The sequence below is a fragment of the Oncorhynchus masou genome, unplaced genomic scaffold (genome assembly GCF_036934945.1).
Source record: "Oncorhynchus masou masou isolate Uvic2021 unplaced genomic scaffold, UVic_Omas_1.1 unplaced_scaffold_1144, whole genome shotgun sequence".
Classification (NCBI taxonomy): domain Eukaryota; kingdom Metazoa; phylum Chordata; class Actinopteri; order Salmoniformes; family Salmonidae; genus Oncorhynchus; species Oncorhynchus masou.
Genome location: NW_027001186.1, coordinates 150,327 through 170,041, shown reverse-complemented (window position 1 = coordinate 170,041; position 19,715 = coordinate 150,327). Strand labels below are relative to the sequence as shown.

The following is a 19,715-nucleotide window of genomic DNA, read 5'->3' as shown; positions in this document are numbered from 1 at the left end:
TAAATATCCCATTGTGTTGATATACAGTATGTTAGACAGTAAATATCCCCCTGGTTCAGTCCCATTGTTATGCAGTATGTTAGACAGTAAATATCCCCCTGGTTCAGTCCCAATGTGTTGATATGCAGTATGTTAGACAGTAAATATCCCATTGTGTTGATATACAGTATGTTAGATAGTAAATATCCCCCTGGTTCAGTCCCATTGTTATGCAGTATGTTAGACAGTAAATATCCCCCTGGTTCAGTCCCAATGTGTTGATATGCAGTATGTTAGACAGTAAATATCCCCCTGGTTCAGTCCCATTGTGTTGATATGCAGTGTGTTAGACAGTAAATATCCCCCTGGTTCAGTCCCATTGTGTTGATATGCAGTATGCTAGACAGTAAATATCCCCCTGGTTCAGTCCCATTGTGTTGATATGCAGTATGTTAGACAGTAAATATCCCCCTGGTTCAGTCCCATTGTGTTGATATGCAGTGTGTTAGACAGTAAATATCCCCCTGGTTCAGTCCCATTGTGTTGATATGCAGTATGCTAGACAGTAAATATCCCCCTGGTTCAGTCCCATTGTGTTGATATGCAGTATGTTAGACAGTAAATATCCCATTGTGTTGATATGCACTATGTTAGACAGTAAATATCCCCCTGGTTCAGTCCCATTGTGTTGATATGCAGTATGTTAGACAGTAAATATCCCCCTGGTTCAGTCCCATTGTGTTGATATGCAGTGTGTTACACAGTAAATATCCCCCTGGTTCAGTCCCATTGTGTTGATATGCAGTATGTTAGACAGTAAATATCCCCCTGGTTCAGTCCCATTGTGTTGATATGCAGTATGTTAGACAGTAAATATCCCCCTGGTTCAGTCCCATTGTGTTGATATGCGGTATGTTAGACAGTAAATATCCCCCTGGTTCAGTCCCATTGTTATGCAGTGTGTTAGACAGTAAATATCCCCCTGGTTCAGTCCCATTGTGTTGATATGCAGTATGTTAGACAGTAAATATCCCCCTGGTTCAGTCCCATTGTGTTGATATGCAGTATGTAAGACAGTAAATATCCCCCTGGTTCAGTCCCATTGTGTTGATATGCAGTGTGTTAGACAGTAAATATCCCCCTGGTTCAGTCCCATTGTGTTGATATGCAGTATGTTAGACAGTAAATATCCCCCTGGTTCAGTCCCATTGTGTTGATATGCAGTATGTTAGACAGTAAATATCCCCCTGGTTCAGTCCCATTGTGTTGATATGCAGTATGTTAGACAGTAAATATCCCCCTGGTTCAGTCCCATTGTGTTGATATGCGGTATGTTAGACAGTAAATATCCCCCTGGTTCAGTCTCTTAAAATTAGCATATTCCCATTTGGAGGGATCGTGTTATCTGTGTTGTTGGAGGTGATTGGTTGGCATGTCTTTTGGCTGTGACGTGATAGTGTCCTCAAAGAGCTCTGACACGCGCACACACACACCATCTGCCCAGTGTGTCGTGGTTGGACTACATTTCCCAGCAGCCATTTGTAACCGGAGTACCACCTTATCACAGCATCGCAGTCATGCTGGGTATCTGCGTCATCGGTCTGCAGCACACAGCAGTCTTCTGTTACCGTTAATCTCGGGGGTGAAAGTAAGGCGGTCTGGTACGGCGTATTGGTAAAATAAATAATGGTGGGGCGCCGTAACTGTAAAACTTGAGGCCGTCACAATTAACACAACATGAGTGGCTGAGACCGAGGGGCACATGGACAACAGTGGATGCATCAACTCAGGCTACACGTGTAGACCTAATGACTGACTGTCGCAGAATGACAGCCTACACGTAGACCTAATGACTGACTGTCGCAGTACAGTAGCCTACACGTAGACCTAATGACTGACTGTCGCAGTACAGTAGCCTACACGTAGACCTAATGACTGACTGTCGCAGAACGACAGCCTACACGTAGACCTAATGACTGACTGTCGCAGTACAGTAGCCTACACGTAGACCTAATGACTGACTGTCGCAGTACAGTAGCCTACACGTAGACCTAATGACTGACTGTCGCAGAACGACAGCCTACACGTAGACCTAATGACTGACTGTCGCAGTACAGTAGCCTACATGTAGACCTAATGACTGACTGTCACAGAACGACAGTACAGTAGCCTACACGTAGACCTAATGACTGACTGTCACAGAACGACAGTACAGTAGCCTACACGTAGACCTAATGACTGACTGTCGCAGTACAGTAGCCTACACGTAGACCTAATGACTGACTGTCACAGAACGACAGTACAGTAGCCTACACGTAGACCTAATGACTGACTGTCGCAGTACAGTAGCCTACATGTAGACCTAATGACTGACTGTCACAGAACGACAGTACAGTAGCCTACACGTAGACCTAATGACTGACTGTCACAGAACGACAGTACAGTAGCCTACACGTAGACCTAATGACTGTCGCAGAACGGCAGTACAGTAGCCTACATGTAGACCTAATGACTGACTGTCGCAGAACGACAGTACAGCAGCCTACACGTAGACCTAATGACTGACTGTCACAGAACGACAGTTCAGTAGCCTACACGTAGACCTAATGACTGACTGTCGCAGTTCAGTAGCCTACACGTAGACCTAATGACTGACTGTCGCAGTACAGCAGCCTACACGTAGACCTAATGACTGACTGTCGCAGAACAGCAGCCTACACGTAGACCTAATGACTGACTGTCGCAGAACGACAGTACAGCAGCCTACACGTAGACCTAATGACTGACTGTCGCAGTACAGTAGCCTACACGTAGACCTAATGACTGACTGTCACAGAACGACAGTACAGTAGCCTACACGTAGACCTAATGACTGACTGTCACAGAACGACAGTACAGTAGCCTACACGTAGACCTAATGACTGTCGCAGAACGGCAGTACAGTAGCCTACATGTAGACCTAATGACTGACTGTCGCAGAACGACAGTACAGCAGCCTACACGTAGACCTAATGACTGACTGTCACAGAACGACAGTTCAGTAGCCTACACGTAGACCTAATGACTGACTGTCGCAGTTCAGTAGCCTACACGTAGACCTAATGACTGACTGTCGCAGTACAGCAGCCTACACGTAGACCTAATGACTGACTGTCGCAGAACAGCAGCCTACACGTAGACCTAATGACTGACTGTCGCAGAACGACAGTACAGCAGCCTACACGTAGACCTAATGACTGACTGTCGCAGTACAGTAGCCTACACGTAGACCTAATGACTGACTGTCACAGAACGACAGTACAGTAGCCTACACGTAGACCTAATGACTGACTGTCACAGAACGACAGTACAGTAGCCTACACGTAGACCTAATGACTGTCGCAGAACGGCAGTACAGTAGCCTACATGTAGACCTAATGACTGACTGTCGCAGAACGACAGTACAGCAGCCTACACGTAGACCTAATGACTGACTGTCACAGAACGACAGTTCAGTAGCCTACACGTAGACCTAATGACTGACTGTCGCAGTTCAGTAGCCTACACGTAGACCTAATGACTGACTGTCGCAGTACAGCAGCCTACACGTAGACCTAATGACTGACTGTCGCAGAACAGCAGCCTACACGTAGACCTAATGACTGACTGTCGCAGAACGACAGTACAGCAGCCTACACGTAGACCTAATGACTGACTGTCGCAGAACGACAGTACATTAGCCTACACGTAGACCTAATGACTGACTGTCACAGAACGACAGTTCAGTAGCCTACACGTAGACCTAATGACTGACTGTCGCAGTTCAGTAGCCTACACGTAGACCTAATGACTGACTGTCGCAGAACAGCAGCCTACACGTAGACCTAATGACTGACTGTCGCAGAACGACAGTACAGCAGCCTACACGTAGACCTAATGACTGACTGTCGCAGAACGACAGTACAGTAGCCTACACGTAGACCTAATGACTGACTGTCACAGTACAGCAGCCTACACTTAGACCTAATGACTGACTGTCACAGTACAGCAGCCTACACTTAGACCTAATGACTGACTGTCACAGTACAGCAGCCTACACTTAGACCTAATGACTGACTGTTGCAGAACGGCAGAACGGTAGCCTACACGTAGACCTAATGACTGACTGTCGCAGAACGACAGCCTACACGTAGACCTAATGACTGACTGTCACAGTACAGCAGCCTACACTTAGACCTAATGACTGACTGTCACAGTACAGCAGCCTACACTTAGACCTAATGACTGACTGTCGCAGAACGACAGTACAGCAGCCTACACGTAGACCTAATGACTGACTGTCGCAGAACGACGGTCTCCTTCCAGTCTTTAAATTGCGGGTGCACAGTGCACTGTTTGGATGATGGAAGTGTTATTTTGTGAGTGAATGAATGTGGGCAGGTAGTCTGAAGGGGACGCCTTTTTTGTTAAGTGATTGTTTGACAATCGGATGAAAACGTCATGACTGATAGGAAAAGCTTTCCCTGAAGAAAATGGATTTAAATCGCCAAAATTAAAGGCCCAGCCTAATTAGCTTGCTTCTGTGTGCGATATATATATATCACACACACACACACACACACACACACACACACACACACACACACACACACACACACACACAAATATATATATATAAATAAAATACAATTTAAAATAGGCTACTACACCAGAAAGCACAACTTGGCCACAGAGGATCATTAGCTACGTTAAGCTGTTGGTTGTTTTAAGCCTGGAGTAAGAAGGGCCTGCATGGACAGCAGAGCTACAAATACCAAACATATTGTTGGTTTTTTTAAGCCTGGAGTAAGAAGCAGCGCTGCAAATACCAAATATATTGTTGTGTTGCGACCCAGTCATGCGGATCACAATATTTTAAAAATACATTAACGGAAAAACTGTTTGGAAAGCAAATTACTATTGCTGTAACGACTCCAATCTGTCTTTTAGGTATCACAATTCTTAACTTAATTGAGTAGCTGATGTTATTTTTGTATTTTTTTGTAGTGTATCTTATTACCAGCGAAGAAAATGGTGCATATTCACTGTCTTTATCATTGGGTCAGTGACACTTTCCTTTGTTGTTGGACAATCACTTCCTCCTCCAGGTTGGATGGGATGTTTATAGTGTATTTGTCTCCCCTTTTCGGAGGCCTTTCATATCGATCAGACTTCGTTTTTATTGATCGCTATGCCCCCTGGGTGTCGGTCAGTCGCTATGCCCTCTGGGTGTCGGCCGGCCGCTATGCACTTTAGGTATGGTTTTGCTGAGTTCGAGTGCTCTGAGCTCTAACACACCGCTAATGGCTGTGATGCTACCTGTAACAAGAGCCACCTTGTTGTTATGGTGACAATGCCACAGTGAAAGTCATAACTGCTTAAGGATGCGGAGTCCGTGTTCTTGGTGGCTCTCTGGAGGGACCAGTCTCCTGGTTAGCTGTTGGTACAGTGTGTCTCTCTGGAGGGACCAGCCTCCTGGCTAGCTGTTGGTACAGTGTGTCTCTCTGGAGGGACCAGCCTCCTGGCTAGCTGTTGGTACAGTGTGTCTCTCTGGAGGGACCAGTCTCCTGGCTAGCTGTTGGTACAGTGTGTCTCTCTGGAGGGACCAGTCTCCTGGTTAGCTGTTGGTACAGTGTGTCTCTCTGGAGGGACCAGTCTCCTGGTTAGCTGTTGGTACAGTGTGTCTCTCTGGAGGGACCAGTCTCCTGGTTAGCTGTTGGTACAGTGTGTCTCTCTGGAGGGACCAGTCTCCTGGTTAGCTGTTGGTACAGTGTGTCTCTCTGGAGGGACCAGTCTCCTGGTTAGCATTTGGTACAGTGTGTCTCTCTGGAGGGACCAGTCTCCTGGCTAGCTGTTGGTACAGTGTGTCTCTCTGGAGGGACCAGCCTCCTGGCACAGTGTCTCTCTGGAGGGACCAGCCTCCTGGCTAGCTGTTGGTACAGTGTGTCTCTCTGGAGGGACCAGTCTCCTGGTTAGCTGTTGGTACAGTGTCTCTCTCTGGAGGGACCAGTCTCCTGGCTAGCTGTTGGTACAGTGTGTCTCTCTGGAGGGACCAGTCTCCTGGCTAGCTGTTGGTACAGTGTGTCTCTCTGGAGGGACCAGTCTCCTGGTTAGCTGTTGGTACAGTGTGTCTCTCTGGAGGGACCAGTCTCCTGGTTAGCATTTGGTACAGTGTGTCTCTCTGGAGGGACCAGTCTCCTGGTTAGCTGTTGGTACAGTGTCTCTCTGGAGGGACCAACCTCCTGGCTAGCTGTTGGTACAGTGTCTCTCTGGAGGGACCAGCCTCCTGGCACAGTGTCTCTCTGGAGGGACCAGCCTCCTGGCTAGCTGTTGGTACAGTGTGTCTCTCAGGTCGGACCAGCCTCCTGGCTAGCTGTTGGTACAGTGTGTCTCTCTGGAGGGACCAGCCTCCTGGCTAGCTGTTGGTACAGTGTGTCTCTCTGGAGGGACCAGCCTCCTGGCTAGCTGTTGGTACAGTGTGTCTCTCTGGAGGGACCAGCCTCCTGGCTAGCTGTTGGTACAGTGTGTCTCTCTGGAGGGACCAGTCTCCTGGTTAGCTGTTGGCACAGTGTGTCTCTCTGGAGGGACCAGCCTCCTGGCTAGCTGTGTGAACACTGTACTGCTACATGTTGTAGCAATAACAGAGAACGACAGCCCTTTTGCGCTCCCTCCCTGCCTGACTTATGTTCTCCTCAGAGGTATACAGATGGGACCGCTTTCAGATTGTTGCCTGATGCTATAATATGGCCATGGGAACACTAAGGCAAAGTGTAGCTGATTACAGACCGGAAAGGATGGGACAGGGCAGCTCTCAGACCTGTGAATATATGATCGTTCTCTGCCCTCCCTCTCCCCTCTCCTCCCTGTGCAGCACAGAGCAGCAGCATAGAGAAGGAGAAAGCGTAGTCATAAAGCAATCTGATCTGACTGCAAGCCGTCCCATCAGCCTGTGCAAATACCCGGTGACTTGCCTGAAGCTACAATGACAGCAGGGAGAAGAGACCAGTCCACTATATCAGGCTCTCTGAGTCTGGACTGGTCAGAGTTACCATGAGAACAGGAGGGCAGCGACGCCCAATGTTTCTGGGGGCTGCTGCAGTTTCACAGAGGATGCAGCGTCTTAGGGAGTTGTCAGGATCGCAGACCGGTGACAGGAAAGAAGTGTCAGACTGGCAGTAACTCACTGCATTGTCAGAAGAGGAGTAGAGAACAGCAGAGCAGAGGGAAAAAACACCACCGTTTACATCCCTGAGGAATAAAACACCACCGTTTACCACCTTGAGGGATTTGTTGATTTTATTTTTCTAAAATGCAAACTCCACATTTTTCCCTCAGCAGTCTTGGCGATGATGGAATATCTACATGTTCCAAACAGGAAGTGCAGAGAGCTGAGTCCGGAGGCTATGCGCCATAAAATTCAATATTCTGTCCGGGAACTGACAGATTAAAGCAGACAAGGACATGGCGTATATGTCAGAGTCAGGCGTAGAGACCGATGGGGGCTCCTCCTCCTCCTCCCTGGCTCTAGCTAATGATGATGTGGGGGCCTCTGAGTGTGTGGTGTTGTCTCGGGTTCCTGAGCTAGTCCGAGAGCTACTAACCATCAACGGCCAGGGAAGAGGGGAGGCGAGGGAGAGGAGGCTGGACCTAGCATGGCTGAAACTCAAACAGACCGTCCGCAGGAAATGCAACCTATTTGAGCACCTGCAGGTTAGCATGGGAGCAATATGCACAAGGCTGTGTGTCTGTCCAGTACGGTAGCACCCTATTCCCTATGTAGTGCACTACTTTTGACCAGGGGACCTATGGGATGGGTGCTCTTGTTCTTCGATCTAACATGGTTGAGTACACACGGCATGCGATGTCACTTAGCGGTCATGGAGTGTTTCCGTTGCACTCAGCATCCAAGATGAGAGTTTTCCATCTGAAATGGGATTAGTCCATGTGATTGGTTGACTTATGATTGTAGAATGAATAATGGCACCCTATTCCCTTTATAGTGCACTATTTTAGACCAGGGCCCATAGTGCACTAAATGGGGAATATGGCCCATAGTGCACTAAATGGGGAATAGGGCCCATAGTGCACTAAATGGGGAATAGGGCTCTCGATTGTGCATCTGTAGAAGTTTGAGTGCTTTTGGAGCCGAATTTCTTCAGCCTCCTGAGGTTGAAGAGGCGCTGCTGCGCCTTCTTCACGATGCTGTCTGTGTGGGTGGACCAATTCAGTTTGTCTGTGATGTGTATGCCGAGGAACTTAACTTGCTACTCTCTCCACTACTGTTCCATCGATGTGGATAGGGGGGTGCTCCCTCTGCTGTTTCCTGAAGTCCACAATCATCTCCTTAGTTTTGTTGACGTTGAGTGTGAGGTTATTTTCCTGACACCACACTCCGAGGGCCCTCACCTCCTCTCTGTAGGCCGTCTCGTCGTTGTTGGTAATCAAGCCTACCACTGTTGTGTCGTCCGCAAACTTGATGATTGAGTTGGAGGCGTGCGTGGCCACGCAGTCGTGGGTGAACATAGTAATTCATTATGGATCCATAACTAAATCAACATCTGCATTTTGAAAGATTTTTATCATTTTATTAACAAAAGCATAAAGATGCTGATGAAGAAATACAGTACTATACAGTATATGCTTTCACATTTGGGTAATAAAGCATTTAAAGCATTTTGAAGAAAAGCCACCTGCATTTATTTGTTAGGTGACTATGCAGTCTGACAAGTTAACACAGCCTACAATACATACTGTAGTAAACATGGGAAAGTGCCTAATTTCTTTCATAAGGGAGAGCAGGCCATCTCCAGACTTTCTCAGTGACCTCAAGTACCTTGAATAATTGCTGTACTTGAGAATTCTGGCATGTGAGAGACCGGGGTTCAATTCCCCGACGGGGAGAAAGGAGTAGACTGTCCTTGTAAATAAATGTGTTCTTAACTGATTTCATGTGTTTCATAGTTTTGATGTCTTCACTATTATTCTACAATGTAGAAAATTATTTAAAAAAAAATTATAATCCTGGAATGAGTAGGTGTGTCCAAACTTTTGACTGGTACTCACTTAATTAATCAATTTAATATTATGGTGTTTCTATTCCAAGAAACTAAAAACCCTCTGGGTTTCCGTTAGGATGGAGCGGAAAATATGGCGCTGTACAACGTGACGGTCGACAGTACAGTACTGGGCTATTTAGCTAAAGAATCCCAATGCCGTGCTGGCAGGGCACGCGGGAGACTGGGGTTCAAGTCCCCGACAGGGAGGAAGGAGTAGACTGTCCTTGTAAATTAGAATTTGTTGACTTGCGTAGTAAAATAAGTTAGGCTAAGAGCATAACATTTATACCCCCTAATTTTCTAATTCTAGTCCAACCAATACCCAAACCGAAATTATGTTCAAATAACAATCTTATTCATTTATCAAGACCAGTCCTCATGCTTGTCTCAGAGCAGCGTGAAACGGTGCTAAAATAGTTGTAGGCATTTGCTTCTAACTTCAATATTCTCTTTAAATTACCTTCACCACTTTTAACATTTACATTTACATTTAAGTCATTTAGCAGACGCTCTTATCCAGAGCGACTTACAAACAGCACATGACTCAACATTACTGAGACTCATGTCTCCTACAGTATATCGAAAATATGACGTGACTCTCCGCGAATAATTAAATTTAGAGGATTGGAGGATAGTTCTGTAATTCAGTGATATTTATTCCCATAGTAATTCGTTATGGATCAATAACTAAATAAAGATCATCATTTTTATTAATGAAAGCATAAAGCATAAACCGTTATTGGTTACATTGTTTTAATTTGAACTTGCAGACTGACACTAAGAACAGAACAGCGAGAACGTTTCCCTTGTCAGTGCCTTTTATTAGTGCAATACCCCTTAAATATTTTGGAGATTGTTACAAATCAGCAAGAAAAAGGCCATTCTTAAACATGGGGTGAGACATTGTTACTAATTTATTTAAAAAAAGCCTTTTTGTTATTTAGAATAATTTATTTGTTTTTAGAAATGCATTGTCTTAGACCGTTGCGTCTCTCAGGCGCTGTACAACGTGACCGGTCGGGAGTGGCCTACACTACTACTACTAAACTAGTGACATGGTGTTTCCATATCTGATGCTAAACTAGGGACATGGTGTTTCTATATCTGATGTTTTAGTTTACAATACAGGTATAGAACCAGCATCTGTAGCAACACAGGTTGCACTGCTATGCAGTGTCGTAGACCATTGCGTCACTCAGGTGCTGTACAACGTGACCTGACGGAGTGGCCTACACTACTACTACAGTAAGAGAGAAATAATCCTAACAAATGAAATAATAAAAACCTTAGTGTAACAACAGTTACTGAAGTCATGCACTATTATCAGTTTCTATTTAGGTTTGTCGCCCATTCATTGTCAGTTAGACACAGTAGGACCCAAAAGCATAATCAGTGCTCTAACTCCCCCTTGTGGTGGTCTGGAGCAATGAAGTAGTGACGCAGGGTACCGTACTAAACCACAAATTAACTCAAGTCCCGCGGCTCACAACTTTTTAAAGGAGGAACCACTGTTCTATTGTCCCCCTATAGCATTATCTCCTCTTATGTCCTATTGTCCCCTAACAGCGTTATCTCCTCTTTTGTCATCTGTTGTCCCCTTATGCTATTTTATCTTATGTCCTCATGTATGCCATATTATCTCCCTCTCTCCCCCAGCAAGACCAGCTGTACACGTGGGCAGCGGTCAGCCAGCCCCCCCACTCCATGGAACACTTTGAGGGCCGGGCCCCCCTCCCTGGGCACCTGAAGACCCTGTGGCCCCCACCCAGACCTGTGGGAGACGATAGACCAGGCCTCATGTACACCGAGGAGGGTAGGGGCCCTCACCACATCCATATAGATACTATTATACTGTAGAGACTAGATCTGAAACAGCTAACTACTGGAACAGACCAGGTCTCATTACACTTTGTTATACATTCTACCAAGGTGGGAAGGTGCCCTCATCAAAACAGTTACTAACTTCAGACTGTTGTACTTGTTTTCTCCTTTAACTCTCACTTGCGCTGATTTTGCAGATGGAGTCTAGAAACGTTAACTTCCTTAGCCAGGGTGGAGAGCTCGTAGCCTCGTCCCTTAGCCAGGGTGGAGAGCTCGTAGCCTCGTCCCTTAGCCAGGGTGAAGAGCTCGTAGCCTCGTCCCTTAGCCAGGGTGGAGAGCTCGTAGCCTGGAGGCGTCCCTTAGCCAGGGTGGAGAGCTCGTAGCCTCGTCCCTTAGCCAGGGTGGAGAGCTCGTAGCCTCGTCCCTTAGCCAGGGTGGAGAGCTCGTAGCCTCGTCCCTTAGCCAGGGTGGAGAGCTCGTAGCCTCGTCCCTTAGCCAGGGTGGAGAGCTCGTAGCCTCGTCCCTTAGCCAGGGTGGAGAGCTCGTAGCCTCGTCCCTTAGCCAGGGTGGAGAGCTCGTAGCCTCGTCCCTTAGCCAGGGTGGAGAGCTCGTAGCCTGGAGAGCGTCCCTTAGCCAGGGTGGAGAGCTCGTAGCCTCGTCCCTTAGCCAGGGTGGAGAGCTCGTAGCCTCGTCCCTTAGCCAGGGTGGAGAGCTCGTAGCCTCGTCCCTTAGCCAGGGTGGAGAGCTCGTAGCCTCGTCCCTTAGCCAGGGTGGAGAGCTCGTAGCCTCGTCCCTTAGCCAGGGTGGAGAGCTCGTAGCCTCGCCCCTTAGCCAGGGTGGAGAGCTCGTAGCCTCGCCCCTTAGCCAGGGTGGAGAGCTCGTAGCCTCGCCCCTTAGCCAGGGTGGAGAGCTCGTAGCCTCGCCCCTTAGCCAGGGTGGAGAGCTCGTGGCCTCGCCCCTTAGCCAGGGTGGAGGCTCGTAGCCTCGCCCCTTAGCCAGGGTGGAGAGCTCGTAGCCTCGCCCCTTAGCCAGGGTGGAGAGCTCGTGGCCTCGCCCCTTAGCCAGGGTGGAGAGCTCGTAGCCTCGCCCCTTAGCCAGGGTGGAGAGCTCGTAGCCTCGCCCCTTAGCCAGGGTGGAGGCTCGTAGCCTCGCCCCTTAGCCAGGGTGGAGAGCTCGTGGCCTCGCCCCTTAGCCAGGGTGGAGAGCCCCTTAGCCAGGGTGGAGAGCTCGTAGCCTCGCCCCCTTAGCCAGGGTGGAGAGCTCGTAGCCTCGCCCCTTAGCCAGGGTGGAGAGCTCGTAGCCTCGCCCCTTAGCCAGGGTGGAGAGCTCGTAGCCTCGCCCCTTAGCCAGGGTGGAGAGCTCGTAGCCTCGCCCCTTAGCCAGGGTGGAGAGCTCGTAGCCTCGCCCCTTAGCCAGGGTGGAGAGCTCGTAGCCTCGCCCCTTAGCCAGGGTGGAGAGCTCGTAGCCTCGCCCCTTAGCCAGGGTGGAGAGCTCGTAGCCTCGGCTTTTGTTCTGTTAGAGTTGAGCTTCCTGTTTTATACTAGTGGTTTTAAGAGGACGTTGCGTCTCTGTGCCTTGATACATATGACCAGCGTTAATTTAACCCAACAGTGTAGATTTAAGGAAAGACTTGTTTCTAAACTGGATCTCTTCTTTCCTGCTCTGATACCTTTTTAGAGGGCGATGAAGGTTAGTTACATTGTGAATGTGTTTCTGCATGGTCATTTAACTCTTTCTTTTTGGCCTTGCTCGTCATGTGCTGTCCGTCTGTAGTCCCACATGCTATTAAAAGGGCCAAGGTTGCATAGCAACAATGAGTCAGTGCTTAGGCAGGCAAAAATGGATGGATATTCTGAGCACAGCTTTCCCCTCCCTTTCTCCCGACAAACATCCCGTCGTCTTTCCCCCCCCGACAAATATCCCGTCGTCTTTCTCCCGACAAATATCCCGTCGTCTTCCCTCCCGACAAATATCCCGTCGTCTTTCTCCCGACAAACATCCCGTCGTCTTCCCCCCCGACCAAACATCCCGTCGTCTTCCCCCCCCGACCAAACATCCCGTCGTCTTCCCCCCCGACCAAACATCCCGTCGTCTTCCCCCCCCGACCAAACATCCCGTCGTCTTCCCCCCCCGACCAAACATCCCGTCGTCTTCCCCCCGACCAAACATCCCGTCGTCTTCCCCCCGACCAAACATCCCGTCGTCTTTCCCCCCGACCAAACATCCCGTCGTCTTTCCCCCGACCAAACATCCCGTCGTCTTTCCCCCCCCGACCAAACATCCCGTCGTCTTTCCCCCCGACCAAACATCCCGTCGTCTTTCCCCCCGACCAAACATCCCGTCGTCTTTCCCCCCGACCAAACATCCCGTCGTCTTTCCCCCCCCGACCAACATCCCGTCGTCTTTCTCCCGACCAACATCCCGTCGTCTTTCTCCCGACCAACATCCCGTCGTCTTTCTCCCGACCAACATCCCGTCGTCTTTCTCCCGACCAACATCCCGTCGTCTTTCTCCCGACCAACATCCCGTCGTCTTTCTCCCGACCAACATCCCGTCGTCTTTCTCCCGACAAAACATCCCGTCGTCTTTCTCCCGACCAAACATCCCGTCGTCTTTCCCCCCGACCAAACATCCCGTCGTCTTTCCCCCTGACAAACAAGGACTGTCTGTCTTTGCTACTGAGTCTAACACCTAAAGGAAAACAGGCTGCTCGATGTAATGTTGCTTTTTCCCTCACTATTGGTTTGATATGACATGAGGCTTTAGACAACTTTTGATGTTTACATGTCAATTTTCATTTCATTCGAAGAAACACAATGCATGATGGTATGGATTGTGAATTGAAGTAATCATTGCATCACATATCATCCAGTAGCATGTTGTCTGGTCTAGTTGACTATGCATGGTTGTGGTTGTATTCTGGTAGTGATTAATACCAGTAGAAAGTGGTCTGGTCTAGTTGACTATGCATGGTTGTGGTTGTATTCTGGTAGTGATTAATACCAGTAGAAAGTGGTCTGGTCTAGTTGACCGTGCATGGTTGTGGTTGTATTCTGGTAGTGATTAATACCAGTAGAAAGTGGTCTGGTCTAGTTGACCGTGCATGGTTGTGGTTGTATTCTGGTAGTGATTAATACCAGTAGAAAGTGGTCTGGTCTAGTTGACCGTGCATGGTTGTGGTTGTATTCTGGTAGTGATTAATACCAGTAGAAAGTGGTCTGGTCTAGTTGACCGTGCATGGTTGTGGTTGTATTCTGGTAGTGATTAATACCAGTAGAAAGTGGTCTGGTCTAGTTGACCGTGCATGGTTGTGGTTGTATTCTGGTAGTGATTAATACTAGTAGAAAGTGGTCTGGTCTAGTTGACCGTGCATGGTTGTGGTTGTATTCTGGTAGTGATTAATACCAGTAGAAAGTGGTCTGGTCTAGTTGACTATGCATGGTTGTGGTTGTATTCTGGTAGTGATTAATACCAGTAGAAAGTGGTCTGGTCTAGTTGACCGTGCATGGTTGTGGTTGTATTCTGGTTGTGGTAATATAGAAGTATCCTGTCTCTCTCTTCCTACAGAACACCAGGCAGCCATCTTGGGGCTGAAGAGACATCAGAGGGAAGAAGTCGGCCAACTTCAGGTCAGTCTCCCTAGTCAGTAGGGAATCATCCAACCCTACATGAGAGGTTATCTATAGGACTGTACAGTCTTTCCCTTTGGAGAGAATAGCATAGTATCTCTAGTCCAACATTTATCATAATAGCCCTGGCCTCCTTCACCTGATTAACCACAAGGGGGCAGCATCCACTAAGTTGTACTAGTTTAGTGGAATACTCTTAATAGCAGTTCTAAGTGAGGGTCTTGGTGTGTGTGGACCAGTACCTGGCAGACTCTGACCTCTCCCATGTTTATCTCTTATCATCCGTGTCTCCTGGAGATGCTCCTCGTTGTTGAAGTGTTGTCCTTCTGAAAGCCGCCATCTTGTCCCATATGAAGTGATTTAGCTCCTCTATAAGAAGCCCCGCCTCTAACAAGAATCCCCCTCTCTCTCGCCCCGCCTCCCCCTCTCTCTCGCCCTCTGGCTCCCCCTCTCTCTCGCCCTCTGGCTCCCCCCCCTCTCTCGCCCTCTGGCTCCCCCCCCTCTCTCGCCCTCTGGCTCCCCCCCCTCTCTCGCCCTCTGGCTCCCCCTCTCTCGGCTCCCCCTCTCTCGCCCTCTGGCTCCCCCTCTCTCGCCCTCTGGCTCCCCCTCTCTCGCCCTCTGGCTCCCCCTCTCTCGCCCTCTGGCTCCCCCTCTCTCGCCCTCTGGCTCCCCCTCTCTCGCCCTCTGGCTCCCCCCTCTCGCCCTCTGGCTCCCCCCCCTCTCTCGCCCTCTGGCTCCCCCTCTCTCGCCCTCTGGCTCCCCCTCTCTCGCCCTCTGGCTCCCCCTCTCTCGCCCTCTGGCTCCCCCTCTCTCGCCCTCTGGCTCCCCCTCTCTCGCCCTCTGGCTCCCCCTCTCTCGCCCTCTGGCTCCCCCCCTCTCTCGCCCTCTGGCTCCCCCCCTCTCTCGCCCTCTGGCTCCCCCTCTCTCCCCCCCTCTCTCGCCCTCTGGCTCCCCCCCTCTCTCGCTCTCTGGTCCCCCCCTCTCTCGCCCTCTGGTCCCCCCTCTCTCGCTCTCTGGTCCCCCCCCCTCTCTCGCTCTCTGGTCCCCCCTCTCGCTCTCTGGTCCCCCTCTGTCTCTCCAGGAGGAGTCAGTGCTGAAAACAGTGAAGCTGAAAGAGGAGCACGTCAATGTGATCCAGCAGTTAGAACAGACCATTGAGGACCTGCGGACTAAGATAGCTGAGCTGGAGGAACAGCACCCCCTGCTGGACAGAGATACTATTAGTATGGAGCCGGAGGCTGGTGTGGAGGGGGGTCTGTACCGGGAGGTCTGTCATGTAGACCTACAGACTGAAGAGAGGATGGTGAATGAGGTCTGTCATGTAGACCTACAGACTGAAGAGAGGATGGTGAAGGAGGTCTGTCATGTAGACCTACAGACTGAAGAGAGGATGGTGAAGGAGGTCTGTCATGTAGACCAACAGACTGACTGTCTCCTGAGTTGTCTGGAGGCCAAGTCTGTCCAGACGTCGCCTATGGAGGAAAGCTATAAGTTTAAAGTGCCTTTACCGGACCAGATGCCACCCTTGTTTGTGAACGAGGCTGGAGGAGAGTCCTCTTTGTCTTCCTCCTGTCCCCTGAAACTCCCCCCAGAACTGGCCCTGTCCCTACCCATACCCTTCTCCCCCAAGGTCGCACCAGCATTTGTCTGTACGTGCCAACAGCAGCAGAGTGGCATTAAACACCCCCCACCACCTCCTTTACCTGGTCACTCCATGGCTCCTCCTCCACCACCTCCTCTACCAGGGGGTGCAATGCCTCCACCACCTCCTCCACCTCCTCTACCAGGGGGTGCAATGCCCCCACCACCTCCTCCACCTCCTCTACCAGGGGGTGCAATGCCCCCACCACCTCCTCTACCAGGGGGTGCAATGCCCCCACCACCTCCTCTACCAGGGGGTGCAATGCCCCCACCACCTCCTCCACCTCCTCTACCAGGGGGTGCAATGCCCCCACCACCTCCTCCACCTCCTCTACCAGGGGGTGCAATGCCCCCCCCACCCCCTCCACCTCCTCTACCAGGGGGTGCAATGCCCCCACCACCCCCTCCACCATTACCTGGGATGGGTGGACCACCTCCCCCTCCTGGCTGTGGCCCTCCTCCATGTGCCCTGGGCTCCCTGGTCCCTCCGTTGCCCATGGGACTGTATGCTCTAGGCATTGCCCAGGAGAAACCTCCCCGGAAAGGAGTGGTGGAGCCCCCCAGACCCATGAAACCTCTCTACTGGACCAGGATACAGCTCAACTCAGCTCAACACAAAAAGTAATCAATCAATCAAATGGATTTAACAAGACATTTGTTTTATTTCAGCAGTTTCTAAAGCTTTAGGCTAAAAAGGAATCATATGATGACAGCTATGCTAGTTGCATAAACATCTGTACCTGTATTGACTAAGGCTTTAGAGGAGGAGTGGTGATCTAGGATCAGGTCATAGTCTCAGTAGGAGTGGTGATCTAGGATCAGGTCATAGTCTCAGTAGGAGTGGTGATCTAGGATCAGGTCATAGTCTCAGTAGGAGTGGTGATCTAGGATCAGGTCATAGTCTCAGTAGGAGTGGTGATCTAGGATCAGGTCATAGTCTCAGTAGGAGTGGTGATCTAGGATCAGGTCATAGTCTCTCAGTAGGAGTGGTGATCTAGGATCAGGTCATAGTCTCAGTAGGAGTGGTGATCTAGGATCAGGTCATAGTCTCAGTAGGAGTGGTGATCTAGGATCAGGTCATAGTCTCAGTAGGAGTGGTGATCTAGGATCAGGTCATAGTCTCAGTAGGAGTGGTGATCTAGGATCAGGTCATACAGAGTCTCAGTAGGAGTGGTGATCTAGGATCAGGTCATAAAGAGTCTCAGTAGTAGTGGTGATCTAGGATCAGGTCATACAGAGTCTCAGTAGGAGTGGTGATCTAGGATCAGGTCATACAGAGTCTCAGTAGGAGTGGTGATCTAGGATCAGGTCATACAGAGTCTCAGTAGGAGTGGTGATCTAGGATCAGGACATAAAGAGTCTCAGTAGGAGTGGTGATCTAGGATCAGGTCATAAAGAGTCTCAGTAGGAGTGGTGATCTAGGATCAGGTCATAGTCTCAGTAGGAGTGGTGACCTAGGATCAGGTCATAGTCTCAGTAGGAGTGGTGACCTAGGATCAGGTCTTTGTCTCAGTAGGAGTGGTGATCTAGGATCAGGTCATAGTCTCAGTAGGAGTGGTGATCTAGGATCAGGTCATAGTCTCAGTAGGAGTGGTGATCTAGGATCAGGTCATAGTCTCAGTAGGAGTGGTGATCTAGGATCAGGTCATAGTCTCAGTAGGAGTGGTGATCTAGGATCAGGTCATAGTCTCAGTAGGAGTGGTGATCTAGGATCAGGTCATAGTCTCAGTAGGAGTGGTGATCTAGGATCAGGTCATAGTCTCAGTAGGAGTGGTGATCTAGGATCAGGTCATAGTCTCAGTAGGAGTGGTGATCTAGGATCAGGTCATAGTCTCAGTAGGAGTGGTGATCTAGGATCAGGACATAAAGAGTCTCAGTAGGAGTGGTGATCTAGGATCAGGTCATAGTCTCAGTAGGAGTGGTGATCTAGGATCAGGTCATAGTCTCAGTAGGAGTGGTGATCTAGGATCAGGTCATAGTCTCAGTAGGAGTGGTGATCTAGGATCAGGTCATAGTCTCAGTAGGAGTGGTGATCTAGGATCAGGTCATAGTCTCAGTAGGAGTGGTGATCTGGGATCAGGTCATAGTCTCAGTAGGAGTGGTGATCTAGGATCAGGTCATAGTCTCAGTAGGAGTGGTGATCTAGGATCAGGTCATAGTCTCAGTAGGAGTGGTGATCTAGGATCAGGTCATAGTCTCAGTAGGAGTGGTGATCTAGGATCAGGTCATAGTCTCAGTAGGAGTGGTGATCTAGGATCAGGTCATAGTCTCAGTAGGAGTGGTGATCTAGGATCAGGTCATAGTCTCAGTAGGAGTGGTGATCTAGGATCAGGTCATAGTCTCAGTAGGAGTGGTGATCTAGGATCAGGTCATACAGAGTCTCATTAGGAGTGGTGATCTAGGATCAGTTCATAAAGAGTCTCAGTAGGAGTGGTGATCTAGGATCAGGTCATACAGAGTCTCAGTAGGAGTGGTGATCTAGGATCAGGTCATACAGAGTCTCAGTAGGAGTGGTGATCTAGGATCAGGTCATAGTCTCAGTAGGAGTGGTGATCTAGGATCAGGTCACAGTCTCAGTAGGAGTGGTGATCTAGGATCAGGTCATAGTCTCAGTAGGAGTGGTGATCTAGGATCAGGTCACAGTCTCAGTAGGAGTGGTGATCTAGGATCAGGTCATACAGAGTCTTAGTCCCACTTCATTATGATTAAAGATGGAAAACTGATCCTAGATCTGCAGTCTTATTCTGAGAAGCTTTGTGGGCCTTGCTGTATTGTTTCAGACCATGTCCCCGACTAAAGAGGACCCTGTTCAGCGTTTATGTTAGTGTGGACGAGGCTGTTTCTCAAAATGCGTACCATTGTGCTCCGAGCGTGCAAAATGGAACGCAGGAGGGTCGGAGTACGAGTCCAAATCAAAGTATGTGAAACGGAGGACGCTTCTCAGATGCATACGCTATTTTGTACATATTTTTAAAGCATCAAGTTTCAACAAAGTATACACAGAAAAAAAATGACGAGTACACGTAAACAACTATGCAACGTTTCTTGAAATCAGTGGCAGACATTATTTGAGCTAAAGCGAGAGAAAGTAATCGCCAACTTCGGAATGAAATGTTGCCCGTTCATGTCTCAATATTTTAATATTGATATGTTACATACTACAATACATACATGTGCATAGATAGCAAGCCCATAGTAAGTCAAAGGGGCTAACTGGCTAGCTACTCCTGTTGATAGGGCTAACTGGCTAGCTGCTACTGTTGATAGGGCTAACTGGCTAGCTGCTCCTGTTGATAGGGCTAACTGGCTAGCTGCTCCTGTTGATAGGGCTAACTGGCTAGCTGCTCCTGTTGATAGGGCTAACTGGCTAGCTGCTCCTGTTGATAGGGCTAACTGGCTAGCTGCTCCTGTTGATAGGGCTAACTGGCTAGCTGCTCCTGTTGATAGGGCTAACTGGCTAGCTGCTCCTGTTGATAGGGCTAACTGGCTAGCTGCTCCTGTTGATAGGGCTAACTGGCTAGCTGCTCCTGTTGATAGGGCTAACTGGCTAGCTGCTCCTGTTGATAGGGCT

General features: G+C 49.3%; 1 pseudogene; it reads left to right on the top strand.

The window, feature by feature from the left end:
* LOC135529352 (formin-2-like) overlaps positions 1 to 19,715 on the top strand; it is a 164,518-nt pseudogene that overhangs the window by 20,835 nt on the left and 123,968 nt on the right.